Below are 7,789 nucleotides of genomic sequence, written 5' to 3'. Positions count from 1 at the left end.
CGAGTGAACCTCCAGTTGCCGTGTGCTATTCCTGTTGCTTCGCGATATGTTACAAATACCCGAGGTGAGACATGTTGGCATTCTCGTGGATCAACAACTTGTCCACTATGCTAGTTACCTCGTTACCGGTATTGTTCTCTTTTCTCGTTATCGTGTTCCGGCATCCCCGTGATCAAATCACAAAGTGTCTGGCCAGACGATGATGGATACCGTAACACCGAGAGGGCCCAGAGATATCTCTCCATCGTCGAAGGAGCAAATCCCGATCTTGAGCTATCAAGTTACTTGACACACTTTTCCATGAACCCGTAAGCCGCCGTAATAGCCACCCATTTACGGATGACGTTTAACAAACCCCAAAGTTCATGAAGCAAGCATGAAGAAACTCGATACTCTCATGGTCTAAGGAATCATGCAAACGTTAACCATCTCTGTGTTATGTACCAATAAACTTGTGACGAATGAATCTCATAGCATAACATCAATCCGGGTCGATTCAACACAAATGTTCTCTTAACATTGTGCCCTCAAAGTTGCTGGCATAGACATGCCCATGACCAGGAAAACAGAATCATCATGCAACACTTGAGCTAGTCTTAGAAGCCAGACTAGGAATACTTCTTACGGTTTATTATTCCACACGTGCATATGAGTCTTCCTCCGAGCCTCGTGGATATTGCAGACTCGAGAATCATTGCAGTTATAGCATGGAACATAAACATAATTATGAACTCGGAGATAAATAATATCATTTATTATTGCATCTAGGGCATATCTCCTACAGACTCCCACTTGCACTAGAGTCAATAATCTAGCTTATGCTAATGCACTTCACACCTGTGGCACACTGGTGTAAATATGCTTCGCTTGTGGTATAGCCTGATGTCCAACGGATCTGACCACTTCAGTTCCGTGTGTATCTTTGCATGTCCTCGCGTTTTCACGTTTTCACAAAATTCATATTTTGTGTGGACTTGGCTTTGTATGTATGTGAATCACAGGTCGAACCTGGATTCCTCAGACTGAGTTATGGAGCAACTACCTGCAGTAGTGTCCCATTGTCAAAAGACATCTTGCAACTATACTAAGTTCATGAATGAACTATATGATTCAACATCTTCTTTGTCGCTTCTAAAGCGTCAACATACTTAGCCCTCGTTATAGAATTCGCCACAGTAACTAGTTTGAACAAATTCCAACTAACTGTGCCACCACATTGTGTGTTACACAAAACCCTTAATTTAAATCGAAAATCGCATGGAGAAAAGATGAAGACTCTATCGATGTAACATTTTACAACGAACTCTTCATGATCTCTGCTTGCGAGAAAACCATGTCATCAGTACTTACTCTAGTACTCTGTGACATCTTTCACTGTTGTCCCATGATTAGTAATTTGATCACTTTGGTATCCATACTCGCAACACCTTGGGAGTATCGGACATATCTGGTTGTTTTACATACCATGGAATACATGATTTATCCAAACACAAAAGTGTGTGGAATCATGTATTTTACTCATCAGTGTTTTGGGACACCGAGTCTTGCAAAAACTCTTTCCATGTGACTTTGGCAAGAATCACTCCTTGGCGTTTTAAATGCTAAAAGGTTTTAGCATCTTGTCAATATGTATTCATTGCTTAGCCCCATTAGGTAAATCTATCTCCAAGATCATCATGCCTAATATTGAGGCTATTTAGCCTAAGCACTTCATCGAAAAACTATTTTCAAATGAAGTCCTAATTTGTGTCAAGAAATTTATTTCTAATTACCAATGTGCCAAGCACATAAGGTTTTTAGAAATATTATTACGCTCCCACTTACTTTCTTGAATTACAAGCATCTTCGTTACCCATTGATGAAGTCAAAACCCCTTTGACCATTTCATCAAAACACGAAGATTCCAACTCCATTTTGCTCTCTTCTGTCCATTGCTGGAACTCTGAAGTTTGCATACCTACTAGCATCCTCTGGATCGACAAATTACTTTGGACTGTATCATATACAAGTCCTAGCTTTCATTTCCATCAGATGGAAATCCTTTTATCATCCATGTTTCATATCTCATGATTGAAATATGTATTAATTGCTAGTTCAACCCGAACCGACTTTAAGCATCGCTACGATGAAAACAACCTCATCGTAGTCAACTCTTGAACTTGTTATTTCAACAAGTCGAGCTTTATGGATAAAACATTTTATCCGTATCAGTTTTAAGTTCCATAAATATTCGTTAGACTCTAAGTCTTCCGAAAGGTGTATCAAGGTTTTAATCTTGAATCACTTATATGGAAACTAACTCGGGTTGTATTGGCATTTAGCCAATTCCGGAGTCAGGGCCCATCAACGCTTCCTTGTGTATCGTAGGTATAATGTTGTCTAACAACAATATCTCGTTTGCGCACCTGAGAGGTTTGCACGAGCCTTGCCTACGTGGTTCAGCTGCAAGTTCGACCGAAGTTCATACATTTTATTGTAAAGACTTCTGTATCAGTCGCAGTAGGAAACTCTGGAATTTCTTCCAAGGTCTCTTTCCTTTGATATGATGAAGATACTGTTTATCTCGTCGAGTTGCACTATTCTCCCACTCACCTTTTAGAAAGAACCATTCTCTTTAAAAGCACACCGTTTCACGGCAAAACTATTTGCCTCGGTATAGTGAGGGAGGAATACCCAACATTTTGGTATAACCTACAAAGTAGCACTTGTCTGATTTGGAATAGGTTTGCAACCTTTTACACAAGCCCCATATTCCAAATGTTAAGAAAAGATATAACATGGTTGGGCGTACCATACCATGGCTTCATTTCAACAGACCCGATGTAGCTCTTTTCAGTGTAAAAGCCGCAGTCTCTAAAGCATCACTTTAAAAGGGATAATGGCAAATTTATTTATGTCATCTTTGACCTTACCATGTCATAAATGGTTTGATTACATCTCCACGGACTTTCCACTTGCAGTGGTGTTCCGGGAGGTGCAAGTTTACGAAACCCCTTTCACAACTCATCAGACATTCGCTAAACATGTAACTCAAATATTCCTTTGTGCAATCAAATTGCAGAAACATAATTTTCTTGTTACAATAACTTCTACTTCATTTTTGAGAACCTTTCGAATGATTTCAAAAGATCCAGACTTACGTCTCATCAAGTAAATATCCATATATCTACTTGAGTCATTTCTGAAGATAAATAAATCCACCACTAACAACACTTATCGGACTACACACATCAAATGTATGATCACTAATAAGTTTGTTGTTCGTTCCTTATGGCCTGTGAACGGTATTTTAGTCACTTCACTTTTCGGAGGAAAGTTGCAAGTGTCAGATGATTCAAAATCAAAAAGACTTCAAAATCCATCATAATGGAATTTTCCATGCGGGTTTCTCCAATGTGACCAAATGTAGTGCCACACTTGTGTGGTATTCTTTTAGTCTTGCGACATTTAGCGTCAGTGTTATGGATGTATCATATTACCCTCAATATTCATAACATACGTCCCATCGATGATGGAAGTATGGCCCTTATGTTATTCATAATACTTAACAAAAATTGTTGTTTTTATGAACAACTCTTTTGCAACAAACATTGTGCAATGGGCTAGAGTGTATGAAACTCTAAAATGAATTATGAAAAGTAAACCCAGAGGTATTGTATTATTATAAATATTCATAACATACATCTCATTCATAATGAAAGTATGGCCCTTGTGTTATTCATAACATCGAACAATAAAAAGTTCTCTTATGAACAACCTTCTTGCAAGATGCCTTATGCAATGGGATAGAGTTTGTAAAACTCTAAATGAATTATGAAAATAAATACAGACGGCAATACACCGATGGAAGTTATAGTAACATTTACTATGTTCCCTGTGTATACCTTAACCTCATTTCTAGCTAGTCTTTCAGGCCATAGTAGATCTTACATCGAGTTGCAACAGAATGCAATCGAGCGGGCATTTTTGTGATGAACTCACAATACCCAAGAATTAGTGATTAACATGTTTAACCATAATTCGCAAGAACTATATCTTTGACCAGCCTTCTATACATCAAAAACTTGTATGACATTCATACATGAGCTGGATATTCCAGTCTTCTTTCCTTTTGCCTTTATGCTTCTAGCAGTTTAACTTTTAGTATTTCTCCTACTCTCAGAAGAAGCACCCAACTTAAGAGTGGCATTAGCTCCGGACTTCCTAGGCGTGTAAGTCATACTAACACCCTATGGACACTTCTTTTCTCTTTAAGTTGTTGTTTTATTCACCTTTCATTATATGACAGGCGTTCTTCTGGATCCCTTTCCTAACAGTCAAATGCATAGTAAACACTTTTACTAATACTTGCAAACAAACATTGCTTTGTTTGTATCTGAAAATAATTTCCAGTTTCATGAATATCATATAACTATCCCAACTTTCGAAGTTTGGGTTTCATGGAAGCAAACATATTCCACTTGACCGTAACAGAATTCTAGCCTTGGTGACGGAGTGAAATCCGGTAGATCTTGGTTAGGGTGTGCCAAGCTAAGTGTCTCGACATGACGGTAATAGGGGAACATGTTTTTAACCAGGTCCGGGCTCTGCTAGGAGATAAAACCCTACGTCCTAGTTGTGTTTGTATTGCTTTGCGATGGAGTATAGACTACTGATGATCTACCATGAGACCGTTGTGTGTTGTGTACGAGCCCTAGCCCTCGGTTTATATAGGTACAAGGAGAACATGTTGTAGACGAATTCTAATATCTTGGAGTATACATCTAAGTCTTTCGGAGCCTTCCTTTCATACGCCATGGGTGGCCTCATCGTGGACCACTGGTGAACCGGCATGGGGGTCCTAGGTAGGGCTGGACACGAGCCGAGCGGAGCCGAGTTAGGTCCGAGCCACGCTTTAGCTCGCTCTGGAGCGGCTCGGCTCGGCTCGGCTCGTGAAACCAACGAGCTGCATATGGGTGGCTCGGCTCGTTTTTTCACTGACTCGGTCCAATCCGAGCGGCTCGTGACAGGACGGCAAGTGACGTGGGCAGTGTGGCGGCACAGATTCGGGAACGCAGCGGCCGACGTTGGGGAGGACTAGGAGCAGAGAAGGACGTGGGTGGGTAGCGCGCGAGCACCGGCGTGCGTGCATGCGCTCGGCAGCGATGTCATGCCTGCGTGCGTGCGCGCCGACGACGGCATGCGTAGGCGCGGCGTCCAGCGTGGTCGCGTTGTCCTGCCCCATGTTGTAGGGGAACGCAGCAGAAAACAAAAATTTTCCGACCTACGCACCAGCCCAGGACCACTATGGAGACTGCATACATGGTTTGATCTTTTTCGTTACCGACTCGTAGCGCAGCGGGAAGTAGAGTCGATGACGATCGGCGGTGCAGATCCCCCCAGCTAGGATTTACAACCTCCCAACCGCGAGGATGTATACCCTCATCTGCTCCTCAGACAGCCCTCCGGGAGGCGGTCGAACAGCCCCCCGGACGATGTCGCGGACAGCCCTTCGGGAGGACCTTTGAAACTCGAACGGTCACTCGGACAGCCCTTCGGGAGGACCTTCGAAACTCGAACGGTCACACGGACAGCCCTTCGGGAGGCACTCACGAACTAAGACCGAAACTACGATCTCTCTACAGAGTTGCACACATACGGTGTCATCTATCCGGCAGGGCTTCGCCGTCCAGAACTAGTTCCTGCCGGAACCCAGACAGCCTTACGGCTCTACGAAACTCTTTTCGTGGGAGGGAGAGAAGAAGCCAGATAATGCATGGCATGTGTATGAGAGCAAGGGATGAGTGTGGAGTGCTGCCCCTCCACCTCTATTTATAGGAAATCCCAAGGGGGTAGGGTAGTTTCACAAAAAAACCGAAAATGCACATGAATGAAGTCCTTCCACAAGGACCTAGGAGTGAAACCAAGGAACAAGATGGTCCCCAAGGGGGGATACCCCATGTGGCCGGCCACACCCCCATGAGGGGCCCAAAAAATGGCTCCTATCCATCCATGTCATCCCAAGATCTTTTGGAGCAAAGCCCCAAAAAGGTGGCTTTCCATAAAGTAACCATAAAGCTGATTTTCACTATTCACGACGGCATTTTTCAGCGTCTGATCGAACTGAAAATATTTATGTGGGCTAAGAACATTTCCAGTACCCACTAAAATGATTTTCAACGCGTTCCGAAACAATTCCGGTTTTCGTGATTTTCATCTGCGAAACGCATCTGAAGTGGCTCCGGCAGCTCCGGAACATTTCCGGTTTTTATCTCAGAAAATTCCAAAAAGCTTCCAGAATGATTCTGGCATCCTCCAAGAATTATCAGGCATGTGCCGAAACCAATTTGACTTAATGGTGTATCCCGAAACAACTTTTCGGTATCATCGAAACTTATCCGATGACCTCTCTCTGCGGTACGATTCCGCTGTCCGAAACTTTTCGGTGTCCGAAACTTTTTCGGTGATTTTCTCTCAGACTCCCTGTCTAGTATTCAGCAGATAGATGACCCTTAAGCATGTGACCCTATAGGTTCGGTGAAGTATAGACATGACCCGGAACCCCTTCCGATCAATGATCAACATCGGAGCCGTGGACACCCATATTGACCCCTATACCCACACGAATAAATATTCGCGTGAACCTCCAGTTGCCGTGTGCTATTCCTGTTGCTTCGCGATATGTTACAAATACCCGAGGTGAGACATGTTGGCATTCTCGTGGATCAACAACTTGTCCACTATGCTAGTTACCTCGTTACCGGTATTGTTCTCTTTTCTCGTTATCGTGTTCCGGCATCCCCGTGATCAAATCACAAAGTGTCTGGCCAGACGATGATGGATACCGTAACACCGAGAGGGCCCAGAGATATCTCTCCATCGTCGGAGGAGCAAATCCCAATCTTGAGCTATCAAGTTACTTGACACATTTTTCCATGAACCCGTAAGCCGCCGTAATAGCCACCCATTTACGGATGACGTTTAACAAACCCCAAAGTTCATGAAGCAAGCATGAAGAAACTCGATACTCTCATGGTCTAAGGAATCATGCAAACGTTAACCATCTCTGTGTTATGTACCAATAAACTTGTGACGAATGAATCTCATAGCATAACATCAATCCGGGTCGATTCAACACAAATGTTCTCTTAACATTGTGCCCTCAAAGTTGCTGGCATAGACATGCCCATGACCAGGAAAACAGAATCATCATGCAACACTTGAGCTAGTCTTAGAGGCCAGACTAGGAATACTTCTTACCGTTTATTATTCCACACGTGCATATGAGTCTTCCTCCGAGCCTCGTGGATATTGCAGACTCGAGAATCATTGCAGTTATAGCATGGAACATAAACATAATTATGAATTCGGAGATAAATAATATCATTTATTATTGCCTCTAGGGCATATCTCCTACACAGGTGCCCCTGCGGCATGTTGCCCAGCGCCGCCGCAACGTCAGCCCCTCCTCAACTTGCTTGGAAAGAGAATGGCAGATCGATGGATGGCGTCGGGAAGAAGAAGAGATTGCAAGGAGGGAGGCTGGGGGCGACCGATGTGTGTGGCGGCGGCGGCGGCAGGGATGGTGCTGGATGGGGTGCGTGGGTGCGTGCTGCTCGTGTAGGTCAGAGAAAAGCGGTTTGCTTTGTATTGGGCTTGGCCTGCTCGTGTAGCGCTGGGCTGCGGAATCTTAAAATTTGAGTGTGCGACGAAACGGGCCACCGAGCTGGACCGAGCGAAAACAGGCTCGGCTCGGTCGCTGAACGGGCCTATATTTCCAGCTCGGCTCGTCCTTTTTAGTTGTCGGGCC

The sequence above is a fragment of the Triticum aestivum genome, chromosome 6D (genome assembly GCF_018294505.1).
Source record: "Triticum aestivum cultivar Chinese Spring chromosome 6D, IWGSC CS RefSeq v2.1, whole genome shotgun sequence".
Classification (NCBI taxonomy): Eukaryota; Viridiplantae; Streptophyta; class Magnoliopsida; order Poales; family Poaceae; genus Triticum; species Triticum aestivum.
The sequence above is the reverse complement of the archived record's forward strand: the minus strand, read 5'-3'. Positions refer to the sequence as shown.